The 19276-nt window shown below is 40.8% G+C and overlaps 1 long non-coding RNA gene across 1 annotated transcript; it reads left to right on the top strand.

Annotated features, from left to right (window-relative positions):
• The first annotated feature begins 972 nt into the window (after nucleotides 1-972).
• On the top strand, nucleotides 973-17572 carry LOC111647949 (uncharacterized). Its single transcript, XR_002760086.2, has 4 exons — nucleotides 973-1069; nucleotides 2207-5005; nucleotides 5401-5610; nucleotides 16568-17572. It is a non-coding gene; the product is annotated as an uncharacterized LOC111647949 (long non-coding RNA).
• Nucleotides 17573-19276: the final 1704 nt, after the last annotated feature.

Genomic DNA, 19276 nt, shown 5'->3' with positions numbered 1-19276 from the left:
ACAGATAAATAGCTACACACGTACAGTACATACATAGACAGGTTTCTGTGCGACGTCATGACAGGGGCGCCTGTGCAGCCAGGGGGCAGAAAGCAGCACTCCCCTCAGCTTCAAAGCAGAGATGACAAGGAGTTGTTGTGCAGTAAATTGAACCAACCGCAGTATAAGATGGAAAATGTTCAAATAATGTCTGGAATAGCATAGGGGTCTGGTCATGTCTCACCATTACTGTGAACTAATGAATTGATGTAATCATGAATTGATGAACTAATGAATTGATGTAATCAATTCATTAGTTCACAGTAATGGTGAGACATGACCAGATCAATCTGAGCCAGTTTGCAGTGTAATTGGTGCCAGCCATTTCCTCACTGTCCCTGATCTAGCTAATCGTCATGTGTCTCATGTCTTGTCAAATTTCTTTCAAATGAGGCATGTTGTAAAGTAACCTTTTTGCTTTGACTTAGCTCAGTGACACTAACATTACCACCATGCTCCTGATATTGTCACATTAAGGAGAGGATAGACGGGCTCAACAACCAACCAAAAAAGTTGAGCGAAATTCAAAGGACATGTCAGCGAGCCATAAAGGTTTTTGTGGTTCAGATAGCTCCTTTTAGCTAAATATTTTGGTTAAGAAACTACTAAGTTTTCATTTTAAAAACAGCATTATGAAATGAAAACATTCTCTGTCCAGACGACCGTTTCATCTCCGTATTAGAAATAATCTCTGTCTAGACTACCGCACCTGAAAATACATATCACATGCCATTCACATACACTGGGCATGTGCGTGCCAGTGTAAACAAGAAGCAAAGTGTCTACTCGAACTACACAAATGAGGAACAGCAAAGACAGTTGTAGCGTTAAAATGCAGAATTTAACTGCACAACAGCTGCTAGCAAAGACAACAAGGTCAGTAATGCTTGTAATTCATTATCCTTGTTGTATTGATTATTCATCACAGGTATTTGTGACCAATAAGGCCCAAAAAGGGAGTGATCATGGATGTCTACATCATCGTTTCAAAGGTCTATGCTGCCCATCCAGACTACAGCACAACCCCAGAGTATGTAAACTAAATTGAGTCAAGCAGTATTTCCAAAAGTCTCAGTTTTAGGGGCTCAAACACTCTGTAGTGTGGGCGCCCGGCATAAGTGTAGTAAACGTGATGCATTTTAAAACCAAAACATAAATTCAGGAGCTTAATTGGCATGATTAAAATAATAAAATTAACGTAAAACAGTTATAGTTAAAATAAACAGCACTGACTTTTGGTTTAAATATGACATAAATAACTGTCAGTGTTATTGTGCTTCCTCACAAGCTCCTACCGACATGGAAAATGTGTCGCTTTATGATTTCATGATCTCCTCCTTTGCGTCTGTCACAATTGTGACGACCATATTTGCCGTCATCACTTGAACGTAAACCTTTAATTTTGGAGCATTTTCTGAAAAGGCTGAATCTGTCTCGTAATAAACTGCTTGCACAAACAACCTACGAGGTTGTTTTTGATGTCGTCTTTCCCCCAGTGGAGTTTAGAAAGCTGTTTTTACACTGTTGCTGTCTGTACAAAAACGCCAACAAGTTTAATGAATTAAAACTGTGCATAGCAACAGAAGGTTGGAAAACAACATAAAGCTTTTCTGAGGGCAACATAAAATTGACACATGGATGCAATTTTAGTAATACAGTGACCTTTGATTTGAATTGATTCTAAGAAGAAATGATACGATATTAAAGGGTAAATACACAGAATGACAGAAATTGGACAGTACAGTATGTCAGTACACAGTATGTTTGTGTGTTTCTGAACCGTTTCAAACAGCACTATATGAGCTAGACTGACCTTGTCAAAAGGGTCTTTCCATAGCTGCTGACTTTGATTTTCTTAGAAAGCTGAGTAAGCTACATTTTGTAGAAATAAAAAAAAGGTGCACTAACAAGAGTTTAGTTTTCTTAGCCTCCACTTTGTGCCTGGCAAAAAGAGAGAAGAAAACGGGGGGACACAGCAAGTTTATGGATGTATTTATTAAGGATCCCGAGGCAACAGCAGAACAAATCGCTGGCACCATGTTCTGTCCGCCTCGCTCCTATTCTCTCTCTCTTTCACTTGCTTGTGCTCTGTCTCTCCCTCTCTATCTCTCTGCTCTTAACTTATCCTACTACATTCTCCTCACCCCGATGTCTCCCTCCTTTCCAGCTGCAGACGAGGAAAACCCCTGAGCAGTTGGCCAGCAAGCCAGTCAGCCAGTCTGCTCTGCAGAGGGCCCTGCCAATCATCATCTGCTTCTTCTCATGCTGTTCTGCAGGAGTCTTTCCATTACACAAGTGCCATGATGTACCTATTGGGGTTCAACCAATTCACATGTTTGAAGGCCCGTTCCATTTCCAATAGCTCTCAGAGAAATAGTTCATACTGATTATAAGAATCAATAAGGAAGGCAGGGATATAAAGTTTACTGTTTACAGTAACCATATGACTGCATTGAAGCACATCTAAATCAAGTTCTATCTTTGATTGCTCAGTAAGAATTATCTTTATCAAGGGGAAATGGTGAAAAAGGGTGAGTCACTGGTGCCATTGTTTTGATTTCTGAGTAGTGCTTAAACCAAACTGGGCAGTGCACAATTCTTAAAGGTCCCATATTGTATAAAGGTAGATGTCCATGTATTGTTTGATATAAAGCAGGTCTAGATTCTGTATTAATACTGTGAAAGTATCAAAGTGCACAGTCCACAGAGAAATACACACAACCTGTGTTCAGAGACTGAGCCTTAAAATGAGCTGTCAGGACTTCTGGAACTTTGTGATGTCACAACAAAGCAGTCACCGCTCTCAGCCATGCCCCAAGCCTCGCTCACCTGGACCCACCATCCAACCTTGCAGGATTTGATTTCTCTGTGTGTTTACCTAATTTTTTATTTGATCACTCAGAAAACAGTCAGCCAATCAGAAGAGAGACTAAGAACCTCTCTTCTGATTGGCTTTTCGGACCTGTTGTTTCTGGAGCTCCAGAGAGAAGCCTGAGAGAGATGTAAAACTACATAAAACTTGTTTTTGGTTCTTAAAACCACAAATATATTTTCTTATGAATCAACACTTCAAATAACACATGACAAGTGGAAAATATGGGACCTTTATCATGACATAGATTCTGTGTGAATAATACATGTACAATGTGGTCAGTGTATGACTTCTTCGTAAAGTTCCATTTGCAACAAAATATCATCAGATATGTTCAGGGTAACCGAACCATATTAAAGCCATTATTAGTTTTCTAGAGTAAGTTAGAGTTAGTCAGTCATTAGAGTCAGTCTGCAGCAGCTCTGTGTTTCCACCTGTGCATACCTTTAGTGTATGCGGCACATCTGTGCTTTTCCACCTCTCTGTGTACGTATGTGTTTTTAAGCTTTCTTTATCAAAGGGGTGTTTGCTGAGTACACATGCTCCTGTTTGACAATGCCCTGTTTAATAATCTTATATACACTCAGTAGCACATAATAATAGTGCAGAGGGAGGAGAGAATATCAGGGATTCCCTGCCCGGCCTTTTCCAAAGACTTTCATTTTACTACTTTATGTGTCTGCTGCTGTCACTGCTGTGTCAGCGAGGTAGTGTGTGATAACATCTTCACTTTGCCAAGAGGCTGCAGGGCGAAGTTCCTTATTTTTGCCATTTCCACTGTCATGCAGCCAATCTCAACAGAAACACTAAGGGAAATTTAAGACACGGAAAAGGAGAAACTGAACAGAGATGTTCCTGTTTCACTATGTTGTGAAGCCTGTCCAACAAGCTGGATGAATTACAGTAGAATGTGAAAATATGAAAATTTGAAAAGACTGATCTCTACGGTTGGATTCCATTAGCCAGTTCTTTTTCTTTTAATGCTCTTTTAAGCTCCAGTGCCAACAAATATCTTATCATACCTTTTAACTCTCCTCCTTATTTTTTTTATTAAGACCAATGTTGAAAACACGCAGGTAAACGTTAGCAGGCTTCTCATTTATATGTGACCTGAGCTACTTATAATGACCAACATCATATCAGTAGTAGATAATGTTAATTTTGTAACAGCTTCTGTGACACTTTGCCTGTTGGTGAATGTGCTCTCTCCACGCTGCTGATTGTACCGACATGTTATTTGTGAAAAGATGTCACTCTTTTCGACTCTCAGCTGATCATGGCGTTAAACTTTTTACATAGATCATATCAATATTTGGAGTTCATAAACTTCATAGTTCTCAATCAGGATGCTCATTATTTGGATCAAGTAGTTTGTAAAAATTCAGGAGTATAAGTCAGTATGTTACAGATATTACTTCAGTGTGACTCATTATCAGTCAACAGCTCTGGGTTCTAGCTATGCTGTGATAAATGAATTAGGTTATCTTCAATAAAGTCAAGGTTGATTAATTCAGTAGCTACCACTATCAAACAGTAGTATTTCTGGTTTCTGCCCAAACACAGGTGATCACAGGAAAGGAAAGGATTCAGATTTGATGAGTGAGTCTGATAGAAATTCAAACTCAAACCCTACTGATCACTTACCATTACTTGCGTCCAGCTTGTAGCCTATAGGACAATAACCATTACAAACTTTTGCATTTTTCTGTTTTCTGTTTTTTTTAAACGCATCTTTCTGGCTGTGACTTTAATTTCTTCTCTAAAAAACTGTGACCAGTGATAAGCTATGAAAAAAATACAGACACATGGTTTTCTTTCTTTTTTTTTCTTTTTTTATATATCCTCTAAAACATATCTCATTGTTTACTGGGTACTTTTAAAAAAAAAAAAAAAAACAGACACAGCAGACACAGGTGGAGCTAATAAGACTAACGAGCTCTGCTCCATTGATATGTTTCAGTAATCCATTCCAATGAGCAAGCATGTCCATACAGTTACCAGGGATCTGGGACCAGCACACCTGGATGCTATCAATGTTCAACAGTGCTTTACCCGCTATGAGAAGTCAAAAGGCTTTTTGGTGGAATTCTCTGGGTGAGTACATTTTAAGAACTGAAAGATAAAAGGAAGATAGCGAGAAGTCCCACAAGCTTACAGTTTCTCCAATGCTTAAATTAGGAACCACTGAGCTAACAATGTCCTGGTGTTCTTTGGTCCATTATTACGTGTTTGAATGTTAACAACAACACAACTCCATTTAGCATAAATGCATAACACAACATGCCTTCGTGCCAATATGTTGAGTCGTCATCTCTTCCCCTTACCCTTAAGAAGTTTTTACCTTCTTTTTCTTTTTTCCATATATTCATATCAACAGTAAAATTTTTATTTTCTGTAACTTTTATCTTGATTGTCTGAATTCTTGCTGATTGGCTGGAATAATGTTATGTTACTCGGTCCAAGCCACTTTGTTTACTTCCTGTTTACAGAGCCTGGACTGTGTAGGAACACCAGATTTCACCAGAATGGACAGCTAGCAGACCATGAGGATTCAATAATCCCTTCAGCTATGTTGCATAAAACTGAATCATATGCAGGGACAAAGTGAGAGGAACGCTGAGACAAACTGAAGGAGATGAGATGGTCCATCACATCAAAGAGCTGAGGTCACGGTGGAGACTTAGCACATCAGTACACAGGTAACACAGTTCGCTGTATTGTCAACATTGTCACAGTCTACTACCTACTGTGTATTTGCACTATAGTCTCTGTGTGTATTTTGGTGTGAAGGTAGGGAGCACAACATGTCTGTTTGATTAGCATGAAAAAAGGTGCTCATTGTAGTCACACAGTACACAGCCGTTCCTGTTGACAAGCTGGTCTTCTGGCACTATAAAGTCGACAGCAGAGGGTCTGTGGTGTGTTAAATAAAAACCAGATAATTAGCTGTGTAAATGTTGATTATGCAGAATTCAGCTGACACCGAGGAGGAAATCCTGCAGGAGAGAGCAGTCACACCTGGGTGCTCTCACACAAAAACACACATCAGATATGATACAGCAACATAGGAGATCTCCAGCTTTGGGGAAAATTACAGCACGGCTACGTATATTCTAGAGAAGCATACAGAACAATCTGCAGTATTTTGCCTTTGCCTCTGAAACCATGAACAAAGTACTTTATGAAACATAACCTGGGTGGAAAAGATGCCCTCAGGGAAGTATCCACTGAGTGAGGTATGTCATATATAACGACAACAGTGAATAGTCTTACTGCTCGATGCATCTGCATGTTCTGTGACAGATGTGTGAGGTAACACTCGTGGAGATGAATGGCAACACGTGTAACCTCACTCACGGTGACAGAATGGTAACTGATCCCCTGTGCAAACCGGTGGAGACGGATGACTTCACAAGTTGAGGACAATAGGGGAAAAAAACATCCAGATTCGGCTGCTCAAAATTTGACCAGAAGCCCCCGCCTTCCTTTCTCAGGAAAGCAGCAGACAGTACACTACTATTGTATTTTTTCTAATCCTTTTGCCATGCTGAAGGGCTTAAGTGCTCATTTTGTATTCTGTTTTAAATCCCATTGTATCAACCTTTTGTTGCTAAATTTATTAGGTTTTTGCAGCAATGATTTTTCCGCAGGGATCAACAGTGTCATCTCATCCATTGTATCTGGCGGTTAGCCTTTGTCCACACAAATTCCTCTTATCCACTCTTACCAATATGACCAATAATAATTCTTCTTACACCTCCCTTTTTAGTAATTTAAACGCTGGTCGTCCGTTGCTCTCAACGCTTTCTGCATAATCCATGATCCATACACATACATACGAACGTATATAATTGCACAATTTACAGTAAACCCCAAGGGCTCACCTCAACCTGACTCAACTTGGCTGCTGATGATACCAGCTCCTGTACATACTCGCTGCCCTCAACACTTCCCGTACATCCCACACTGCTGCCTGTTTATTGAAAAATACCAAGAGAGTGCTTCAGGTTTCGGAGCTCCACAGATAGTCTTAGGGTTACTAATTGGCTTGCGTATTAAGTTAAATACTTTCAATGTCTCTATGTGTTTGTTTTTCCTCTTACTATCGTATTGTACATATTTACCTATTAGTAGATTCACTGTACAACAAGATTAGGTCAAAACTGGTATATGGCTGGATCGTGTATATGGCCAGTGTGTGACATGGCATTCAGCTGACCAATGGTGTAATTCGATCGCTCAACTCAATCACTTGGTCAGTCGGCCTCAAACATTTGCATCTGGTCCTGCAGTCCAGCCAAAAATAATACACAGTGTTCACAGTAAGAAAGTAAAAAAATGATTTTCATTGATTTCATAAAGCTACAGTTGGATGTAGCCTACAGTTACATATTTTTGGAAAGATGACAAAGTACTCAATACCGGCACATTGTGTTAGCAATACCCGCACTAATACTCACAATACTAAAACTCCTGAAAAACCTCAACAGTTTGATATGTTTAAAGGTTCAACTCATTATGTACTGAGGTGACAAAATGCTTGAACTTCCCAGCACTACTGACAACATTCTTATCCACATGCCTCTTTATGCCAGTAGCCAACTGAGCTAACACATAGCAAACACAGAACTGTGCAAGAATTGCATTCAAAAGGAACTGAGTTATAAAACAACATATTTCATCCAGTGTAAGAAGTCAGACAACATGATACAGAGTAAAATTTCACGATCTTAATTCATTCGTCAATCTTTCCATGTGTCTCTCTGTCTCCTAAGCCTGAGGTGTGCTGTGGCATGCATGGTGTGAGAAATCAGGCTCTGGCAATCTGCCAAGCCAGTCGTCAAACAAAGAATTGATGCACTGCCCTCTAGGCTTTTCCTGCCCGTCTTTACACTGACTAGTATGAAAGCCTCTCAGCCAGGAAAGATTAAATGTCTTCTTTAAAACCTTCCTCCGTCCCTGCCAACTGCCACAAAAACACCACGCTTGGAGTTGGGAGAGATGGGGTGGATTGGGGGATGCAGTGGGGGTTGGGGGGTTGGGGGGGTTTCTTTATAATAAAATGCTTTGTAAGAAACACAGATATGGCGCTAAGCGCTATTCCCTGTAGGAACACAAACTTCTCTGCCTCTAAATGACAATTTAGATGCAGAATGTTATTTTATAGGGGTGACAAATTGCAGGTATCTCTTGTGGCTTTGGGTGAGTGTTTCAGGGCAGCTCGCCAACTTGCTGAGTGGGAGCCAGAGCTTTGACTGACTGCTGCACCTGACTGTGCACAATCCCAGAGATCAGCTGCCGTCACTAGCAGACACAGCAGTCCACCAATGAGGACTAGTTTATGCTCAATGTCACACCCACTTACCAGTCTCGTCCAATGATGGTGACTCTCCAGAAAGTAGGTTCAACCATCCATTTTTCTTCCTTCTTATAATCCTCTGTAATGAGATGATGAATGATGTGGTGTCTCCCAGCAGGATGGCCACACAAATCTGTTACATTGGATTTATAAAGTCAAATGTAGTTGTGTTGGTCATTTTTCTCTGATATTGTTTCTGTTGCTTTGTGGATCACTTTTTTTTTAACTGAGGCTCTGCAGCTTCTAAAACTTGAATTGCAGCACTGAGACAAATTTCTGATATGCTGACTTCATATTTTAAAGTAAAAAAAAAAAAAAATCTGAATTTGGATCTCATGCTTATTTTCTCAAAAGTCAATAAAAGAGTCTGTATCGCACATGTGAGGCAAAGAAATGAGGATCAGAATGAGACAAGAGGACAGTTTCTTGATTTTGAAACTTAGAAGTAAAAGAGAAAAAGACAAAGTCTCATGTTGGAACTGTCTGGACAAAGATGAGATCTTTATTTGGATTCTCCCTCTCTCTGGTAGTGGTTTAGTTATTCATAAGATAAATTAAACAATGAGACCTTGCTAAACAGTTTGCGTTGCAGAATCTCTTGCTCTTTCTGTCCATTAAGCTGTATTTTTACTTTATTTTTATTTTACTGCGGTTGGTTGTAATGCACCTCGGACACACTGAAGGACTGTAGAAGTAGAGTCCTTGTCAAAAATCACACAGTCTTCAAATTTCTGTTTCTGTCTCAAATCATACGTCATGCTTCACTTATGAGGTCCACTCAACAGATTTTACATGTCAAAGTCAGTTTACTAGCGACAGGCTGTACTACACAGCATGTGTGACATCACTTGAGTAATCTCAGATTGGATTTTCTGGGCATTCTTCTTAGCGACGTGTCTCTGTCGATGGCAGTGTTGATCTGTCGGTTCACCACCTTGGTCCAGACTGACTTATCTTACAAATTTGGATAAAACTGAAAGGACTTTGACAATCCCCTAACTCTGTCTGTTGTCCAATACTGTCTCAACTGTACTATGTGTGTAGTGCAAATTAGTAAACATTAGCGTGCTAACATGCTAACAGTGATCATAATAAGAGATTTTACCTGCTTAACATTAGCAATGTTAGCATTGTGAACATTAGCATGCATAACTAAAGTGACTCAGAGTCGCTAAAATAACTGTAGACTGTTAGTCTTGTTTTAATCTGTCTGTGATTTGTACTCCAGCTTTATGAAAATGTCCCTTTAAATGTAAAACTGATTGAAGAAATCATTTAAAAAAGGCTGAGAAAAAAAACAATAGTTCAAACTAAAAAACAACATCAAATGCAACATATGACTAATTAGTTTCTGTCTATCTGTGTTTGGTGTTGTCTTCCAGTTAGGACCAACCCACAGAGCCTCCTGATTCTGCTGGTTTAGACTTGCTGCTGTAAACAGAGAATCATTTTGATTTACGTTCTCCACCACCACTCTCACACTGTCGGGCACAGACGGCACATGCACTGACACACGCACGCTGTTACTCTTAAAGCTCAAAAACATGCACACACTCTGTAGTATGATGTTCTTGAGTGATATCTTGAGCCCAGCTGTGTGTAATGCATAAACCAGAGATCTTCAGTCTGGCTTGCATGTTAATTGCCTGTGGGGCTCTTCTCCATGCTGTTCTCCTCACTAGACCACCCATGGTGAGGAGAGGGTGCATTCGTCTCCATTTCAATAAAGCGTGTCATTATCTCCTCGCCTGTGATGTGCCACTCCACCACTAAAAGATAAATGCTGTAATAACATATAAGGCATCTCTAAGGAAACGTGATTGATGTCGCTAACTTTGTTGGAAACCCACGCAAGTGTTTTGAAAGGTGTGATGGTGCATTAGTGGGAGTTTGTGTCTTTGTTTCTCTGTGCTAACTTTAGGGAATATTTAGACTTGATCTCTTCTCTGCTAGATCTGGCCCTGCCGGTTTTGCAGGCACGGGGAGGATTTGGGGGTAACGCATGATTGGAAGTAGGTGGTGCTTGATAATGGAAAAGCTGCTGCTGAGCGTGAGCAGACTTCCCTCCTCCTCTGACCAAATCCTCTTTGGCCACGGGCTCTCCCCTGTGCCAAGGCCTGCTGAGAAGGGCCTGAGCTAAACCAACAACTGGGCTGCTTGATGAAAGGGTCGAACAGCGGGGGGGCACACCATGAACCCAGGGTCATCCCACAATCCTGATGACTCTATCCCTGGTTCCCCTTTCACTGGCACATAGTATACACCACCAAAGCATAAACCTCACCGCAGGGTGCTGATGTTCTTTTAACATCACTGAGCTAAACTGAGCAGAACTATTGTGACCTAGGATCTGCCACACTGGCTTGGCACATACACACTACATAGTACATACTGTATGCAGTGTAGCTGGTTGAATGGTGGTTTAAAGGAATAATGTGATCTGACACAGAATAGGTTCTGTTGAGAACCGTGGAAAACACAGCAAATTAAATAGTTAAAAAACCCCTTTTCTTGTCTGAGCCAAGTGTGTGTACGTGCGTATCTCTGTGCATGTGTACTCTGGTGAACCCAGAGCTGCAAGCCGCCTCAGACACTGAAGATGATCCCTCCAACCCTTTATGTGGAAATCTCGTTTGTCTCGTTTTTCATTTGTGATGTGTGTCAAAAGGCAAGACGGATGTGAGCTCAAGCCAGCTCGACTGACCCATAACTTGACTGTCGACTGTGAAGATCTGGGTGGGGTTGGGCGACGGGAGGCTTTTTGTCTTGCAGATACAGTATGACATGAATGTGTTTGTCTTCCATGCAGACAGTGCATGTGTGTAAGTGTATGTGTGTGTGTGTGGGAAATGGGGGTGTTCCTAGTTGAGACAAAGACACAACAGGGCCCGTCAGACTGAGATAAAAACCACTGCTCATCATCACTGTGTTGCAATGTTTGAAACAGTGGGAGTGGAAAAAAGGCAGAAGAAAATGTAAAGTGACCACCCAAGGTTGAGAATATAGCTGCAGGGAACAATACTGCTTGTGAGCAGGAGAGATCTTGGCTCCTGACATGTCCCTGCAGCAGGCTGGAATACTTCCTGAAGATAAGACAAAGTATTCCTGCAATCCGCCATAGAAGAAATAAATCATGTAAAAACAATTTTTTAAGCTGCACATTCGTTTTCAAGGCTCACATTTGCTCATGCAATTCCAATGAAAGCAGCAGAAACAAACACAGCCTTGTGCTGGGACATGCTATTTGTTTTCCTTCAAGCACACCACATTTTGCACCGCTCCACAGGATGTGAGGCGTGACAGAATATACATATGATTTTATTTCTCTGATCACAGGCTCTTTTTTTCCCTCTTGTTTTTTTGCATATGGAGCTCATCAAAGATGAACGACTTGTTAATGCTAGAATTGCTCAGCTGGAAAGTTGTTTTCAAGCGCTAGGCCATTGAAGAAACACAATGTAATAAAACACCAGCCGGAGCTGTTCCTTTGAGCTTCAGAGCTTCCCCCTGCACAAAGAAAGTCAATCTTTAAAAAGCTTTTGCTTGTGGAGCGGCGCGCAGCGAAAGCGTCTTAGAGCAGGTCTGCATCACTGTTGCTCAGATAAGGATCAGGAGGCATGATTGTACTGTGAGCTTTGTAGCGTTAGCATGCAGACGACCTACTGGCCCTCGAGTCAACCTGAGCACACAGAGTGAAGTGTCTCAGTTTGCTCCCAGACATGTTTTAACACTTGAGACTCTCTAGGGCTGTATCATGGTGGTCTACATTTAGCCTCTTGAGGCCACTGTGCTTATGTGTAATGGTCAACTGAGACACATTGTCCTTGGACACAAGTCCTCACGTCCTGTTCCTTCAGCAGCTGCCTCATTGAAACCCTTCTAGTAGATTTGAAAGCCATGAAACGTTAATAGGGGGAAGTGTGTTGGCATGAGAATATGCATTATTGTCAGGATGCTGGTGTTGTGGAAAGTGCAGTGGAGAGTAAAACACTGAGCACGTGTGCAGCTGCACCTGGTGCGAGCCACCACTGAACTGCACTGTACCCTGGGCTGCTGTGTGGTTCAGCGGAAGTTGTAGTTTGAGACGTTTTGGATGTTGTGGATAACGGACACAGGGATTAGGGCGAGCGTGACCTGCTGTAGATACAAAACCCACCCACCCACACACACACACACACACATATACACACCATACACACTTAACAGGTGTGATTACCAGAGAAAATAGAGAAAATGAGTTACTGATTCCTGATCATGTTTCACTGAAGTCAGTACACAGACAGACACTCACAGTAAGGAGCGCAGCCTCAACAACTATTGAATGGATTGTCATTAAATTAGTCATATTTCTTTTCCCCTAAAATGAATTGTGTGACCCCCTGACTTCATCTAATGCCATCATCAGGTCAGAATTTTTATTTATCACTTCGGTTCATGAACTGCAAAACTGTTTTTTTGCATTAGCCTCAGCTGTACTTTGTGTTTAGCTCAAGATAAGATAAAAGAGCCTTTATTGATGATAGATTGTCATGAAAACAGGACTAGCAGCACAGTGGAGCTTGGAGCTAAATGCTAACATCAGCAAACTAATATGCTCACAATGCCAATGCTCACAAACTTTAACAGGTATAATGTTTACAGTGTTCACCATCTTTATTTAGCATGTTAACAGTTGCTAATTTCAGCTAACCACAAAGTACAGCTGAGGCTACTCACTTGTGACTTCAGCGCCAAATACAGTATTTACGCACTCTCACACACACACACACACACACACACACACACACACACACACACACACACACACACACTAACATTCATACCGTGAGCACATTCACACTAATGCACACTGTATATTGCTACTTCTTTATCTGCTAACATGCATGCACCAACAGAATGGATGTTTATTGTGCTAATGTGTCCAGTTTGGAACAATATCTCACATGATCTGCAAGAAATGGATGTAAATGAATGTTTAGTTTATGAGCTTTGAAATGTTTCTCAAGGAGACTCATGGTTGGATGTGTGTTTTGCCAGTTTAAACACATTACTGTAACTCTGCTGCATGCTGGAGTTCCCTTGAGATCCCTGCAGGTTTATTCAAACATATTATGTGTACAGAAAGACACTGACATCATTATGATACAATCTCTCTCAGGGGAAATTGCATTCACTCGTCACTCTAATGCAGCAACTCTGATCTTCTGACACTGGTAGCACTTCTTCTGCTTTCTTGGACAGTGAAGACTGGATAGTTTTGCCTCGGGGCAGCCAAATGGTTTCCTTGTTTAGTTTTTCTCGCTCTCTCTTTCTCTGTCTCTGTCTTATAATGTTCATTTGAATATTTGGCGGCTGACTCATGACACCCACGCTCATTCATGTTCATTCACAACATCTTGATAGTGTGTATATCACCTGTTTGGCTGAATGACAGCTCCTACCAGCAAAGGTGTAATTAATCAGAACAAAGCTGTGCTGTGCCTCTGACAGCTGTGATAGATTGGGGAAGTTGCTCAAGCTGACTGGGTTTGTCAGGTCAAAGTTATGACTGTCGTTTGGAATGCATGAAAAGAGCCAGTGACAGTGCACTGTACCTGTGTGATTGATAACACGTCTGTTAATGGCTATTTGTCGTCTGATCTGGAATGTGTCTCCCTGAAGCACTATGGTTATTTACGCACAGAATTTGTCTTGTCTCGAGACTTTTCAAAGATGTCAAGTGAGGAAAAAAGTTGTAAATTTCTCAGTCACTGGACTGTAATGCTGCTGCTGCTGCTCTCTGCTTTTCCATTACGCAGCTATTAATGAATCTCAGAAGTGAGAGTTATGCAATTGCGCAGTCAGCTTGGCAGTGTGCTCCAGACTCATTTGTCAAACTCCTTGTGATTGTACAGAGATTATACTGCAATGTACAACAATAACAAATTAAGATATAAACACACAGGCCATGTACACTTGCTAAGAAAATATCATCTTCCCTCACTGCGAGCAATTTGCTCCCCTCCTTCCAAAAATAACTTTTCCTCTTAGACTGTTTCACATTTTGTTTCCTGTTGAATTTTATTGAGGCTTCTTGTGATTTATGATTCTGTTTTTATGATAGACTGTTGATGATGTTGTGTGCTGAGGAGGAACGTAGAGGGTTGGGTGGGATGGGATCCGGCGAGGCACCCTGCGGTCCTCTGCCAAAATTAACAAGGAGCTGAGCTATCACACCATCTGCTGTCTCTGATCTCTGACTCATGGCTTTTGGACAGCAGCCAGAAACTTTACCTGTCTGCCTGTTTGCCTGCTTGAGATGCAACTGACATATTTTGTATGCATAAGAAGCCATGTAGGAGTACTTCTGCAGCAGGGCGATGGTAAGAGAGACTCTCAACACACAATCGACCATGCCCCCAGCCTAAGTACCCTTGAGTCCTTATCAATTTCCTGGCTACACGATACCTGCTGTCCCTGTCATCTGGTTCTTAATCATATTAAAGATAAAATCATAATCTACAAAGAGAGCAGTTATTTAAAACAATTCATAGGCTGGAATGTATAAATTCTGTGTAGACATTTAAGCTGCAGGAGTATTGCACAGAGACAAATTAAAAGAACAATGGAAACAAATGAAGCAGCAGAGGCTGAGGTTTCCTAACTTTTAGTCCCAGTATGAGTCAAGCTTTAGAACACTACATCTTACACTTCCCATAATGCAACTCAATGGCATCTTTTGTTATACCCTATCTGCCCTGCAAATACCAATGTTTTGTCTCTACTCATCTAATTTGTGGGTTTCATGTTATAAATATGTAATCTCCATTTCATGTTGTGAAAATCCTACAAAATGTGGCGACTTACTGTATGTGTATTAAATATTGATACATTATGTGTAGTCACCTAATATCCACATAATTTTTTCATGAGTCTATTTCAAAAATCAGTACACTTTTACATTCTCGACAGTGATTAAGGCTCATGCAAAAGATGGATTGAATCATGTTTCTCGCAGCTAGTTTCAGTTCCCCTTGCGAGGAGGCTGGATTTCTCACAGAGAAGCGAGAATCCATCTTTCCAGGCTTCGAGCTATTCGCTGGTGGTCGAACCACAGTGGTTTGGACCAATCAGCAACCTACGAGGGAGGAGCTACCGGCAGCTATGGACAAGCGACTGTTTTATATCTAGCTTTATGTAGTTTTGCTGTTTGTGCCTCTTATGCACAAATGTCCCTGACAAAGATGACACGCTAACTAGCTCTCAAAGCTCCTCAGACTGGGGCTTGTTGTTTGAGTTGTTTTTGATGTTTTTTTCAATCTTTATTGAAAATCATTCATATATATAAGCAATACAGACGTGTACTCAATATGGTAAATGTAGATACAAGAGTAAGAACTTAAACAAAGGAAAAAAGACAAAAAGAGTAGCAATGAAAAGAAAAGTTGTGTTTCCTCAGCGGCGCTCTCCCACTACGTCATATGATAGACAGATGGTTTATCCAATCACCTGCCAAGTTTTTTGGAAGCCTTCCCAGAAGGTTCTATGTAGCAAACCATCTGGCGCGTCAGGTTACCTCCCCTCCCTTCTTCCACTAATTTTAACTGCCGTCCAATAACCTAGAAATACACATCGGGATAATAAACACAATTGCTCTAACATGAGCATAAACTAAACGTGTCTGGCCAGGTTTAGCAGCATCCCATAAAAACCTGAGCCAGTTTTACTGAGTGTAACACAGCAGTTAAAGGACAATGTGTGACAGTCTGAGTGTAACTGTCAAGACAATGATGACAACTGTAAGACTGGTGGGAATGACAAGTGGAGTCCAGGATTATTTCAGATGCACAATACATTTTCAAGTGCAACAGGCTGGTTGCTGTGAAAGGTGGGACTAGCAGACTTTCTTATGTATATATTTATTTATTTATTTATTTATTTATTTTTCATTAGATATACATTTTTAATCAACAGAACATATTTCACCTCTTCTGTAAATGAAAAACTACTCTGCACATTATGGAAAACTTTTCAGGGCATATTAGTGTATCTAGGAACACTGAGATGGATTATCAAAAAATGGCTGATGCAGAAGTCATGTGTTTAGAAGTGAGTTGCTTGTCAGGCTGATGTATAGCTTGTATATGTTGGATTGTTAGCTTTAGGTTGTCTGCTGCATGCTAGCTGACATACTGTTTGTAGCATAGCTGCAGGTATATTTATTTTGTGATACTTTCTTGATAGAATGGATTACTGGAGCAGTTCAGTGTCAGAACTAATGAGTTTTCTTCTTGTTGCTTCTGTTCTTATACCAACAGGTCCATGGTATTGGCACTGCCTTTTGAATATCCAGAGGGCGTCTCAGGAACTGATTTGGCACAACAGAAACAAGCTGAGCCTTCAGGATGTGATGTGGGTTAATCGAAGAAACATCCATAATGGTGGGTGCACATGTAAAAAAGTACATTTTTAAAATGTATTGTTTAAAACACATTTTTTGAAAGTGGCCCGACTTCGTTCTAATAGTGTTTGATAATTGTCCAAATATCATTGTATGGATATTTGGACATAGCTGGGGAAGTCGAAGTCAAACACTAGCAGCACAACGCCTCCACAGCTGCAGATAATAGACCTTACCTGCAACAAAGTTGTTATAAAGACTAAGTCAGCCAAGCCATCGCAAGTTTAGTGACTGCTACCACCAGCTCACTCCCGCCACCTGACTCGCCCCCACCTCTTGGCCCACAACTTCAACAAGTGCCGGACGACCTCGGTGAAGAAAAGCCTGTGTTGGTATGTCTAATGTTTACAACTTTTTCCAGTTGTGTTCAAACATAATCTGTATAACAGGAACCGATCTTGGGATTCGTAACACACAGTGTTTCATTGCTAACTCATACTGTTTATAGTCTAGTTTGGAAACATGGGTGGCCCAAACAAGGATATTAGATGAAATAACAAACGCATATAAAAGCGGCTGTACATGGGTATGAACTGGATGATAATCAGGTTTGGACAGGCAACGATCACTGTTAGGTGTCTGCACTGCACCCTACACTGCATCCTAAGTCATTTTGTTCTGGGACCAGGCCTGCTTTTGTTGCAACATAATATGACATCATCCGGTCATGCACTGTGTTGGCAAACCACATGGTGCGAGTGCACATTCCTGGTAGATTACATTGCAAAATGAATGCAGTATTTCTGCTGTTGACCATTATGACACTTATACCCTTAAATTATTGTGATAACTTTCCAGAGTTGATACATACTTATAATATGATGTAATTGTGCAATCCTTTAAATAAAAACCTTTAAACTAATGGGACAATTACTCAAACTGGACAACATAGCGTGTACCAGCGCAGACGTTTCAGACACAGGGCTGTTTATGGTCCGTACACACTAACGTGCATATTGTTCTCTGCACTGTCCACTCTTTCTGTCTGCTTTATCAATGTGCTGACTGAAGAATGGAGAATACTGCAATGGTGCAATAGTAATTGCTATAACAGAAAACCTAACCCACCACAGTGTTAGTACTGCAGCTCAAACACAAAAGCAACTTCAAAGACAACCACCTATTTTGTTCTTTTATATATATATATATATATATATATATATATATATATATATATATATATATATATCTGTTTATGAAGCCATAGTTCTCGTACCTGCACATTCTTCTAAAGTCGATTGTTATAATGCTTCACACCCTTTTTGCCCATTGGGAAAGAGGCTGAAGGCCAATGTTAAGGCCAAGGTCTGGATCACAGCACATATTCTGCTGCCATGTCTGCTTTGTTCTGCCTTGTCTGCCTCCAATCCTTCACACCATTGGCTGTCAATGGTGAGGTCAGCGGATGACCCTGCTGTTAAGCCACGAGCTTTATAAATGGACACGCTAGCTGAAGAGACTCAGTCGGGATGGAAACACACGCTTTGGAGATAAACTCAGCTGAAATTCAGGGAATGATCAAGGGTGGCGGTGTAGATAATTAATGATTTCTCTTTTTCCTCTCTGGAAAAAAGCCCCCGCCCCCTGTCGCTACAGCTGACCAACATTAGTAATAAATTCCTCATGGTTTGACAACATGTTGGGTGGACTCTCTGGCCCGGGTAAAGCTCAGCACTGTGTAGCCCCTCATTGTCCCATAGGTTTTACATTACATTTGGGAATGAGTAAGTCCCAGAGAGATCAGGATCCCACGTTAACTCTCTCTCTTTTTCTCCCACTCACACAAACACATGCATGCTCTTTTCCCCCCTTCGCAGGCTTTGCTCCCACACACTGCTCTGGGTCAGAAAAGCTGATCCACAAATCCAGCCTGTTAAGAGAAGAAATACAAGCTGCAATTGAATTAGCACTGCAGTTGTGTTTGTATCATGATGACATGTCTGTGCGTGTTTTCCTCTGCTGGGTAAAACCGGCACCTCGGCTGCCAAGGAGATAAACACGGAGCTGGAAATATTTGTCATAGTGAGAAATGCCATAAAATATGATACGTTATGTTAATGTATTACTAATTTTCCTTTCCCTTTTTTTGTATCATCTCTCTGATGGTGATGAGGTAAAGTTGTTAACAGTCACAAGCAGAGGGGCATCTTTAATGCTTTGCAGAATAGGGTGAGGGTTATGTGTTTTCTCTTTTTGCTGAAGGGAGGGGAGTCTGTCTTTTTGGGTAGGGAAGATTTTTTTGAAATTATTTTTGTCAGTGCACGTTGGTATTTTTAGCATTCAGTCCATCATTAACCACTGATCTGCCATCTGTGCTCAGGTCAATAGTTCAGTGACAGTAATAACCACTTTTTTAGAAGTTCATAATTCAAAAAATTAAGTTGCAGTAAGATTCACAAGTGAAAGATTTAGCAAATTTAATATATGCATTGTTGGCTGTGGTAGAAATTATAATTCAATTACCTTTATTAGAGTTTAATTAATCTAATGATTATTTGTGCTTTGCTTCTTGTAGTTATTAATTGTGAAGTGAATTGTACCAGTTTGGCTTTACTTTTTTATATAT

The sequence above is a fragment of the Seriola lalandi genome, unplaced genomic scaffold (assembly GCF_002814215.2).
Source record: "Seriola lalandi dorsalis isolate HSWRI2012SDOR001 ecotype SW California unplaced genomic scaffold, Sedor1 jcf7180002054883, whole genome shotgun sequence".
Classification (NCBI taxonomy): Eukaryota; Metazoa; Chordata; class Actinopteri; order Carangiformes; family Carangidae; genus Seriola; species Seriola lalandi.
This window is presented reverse-complemented; position numbering and strand designations above follow the sequence as displayed.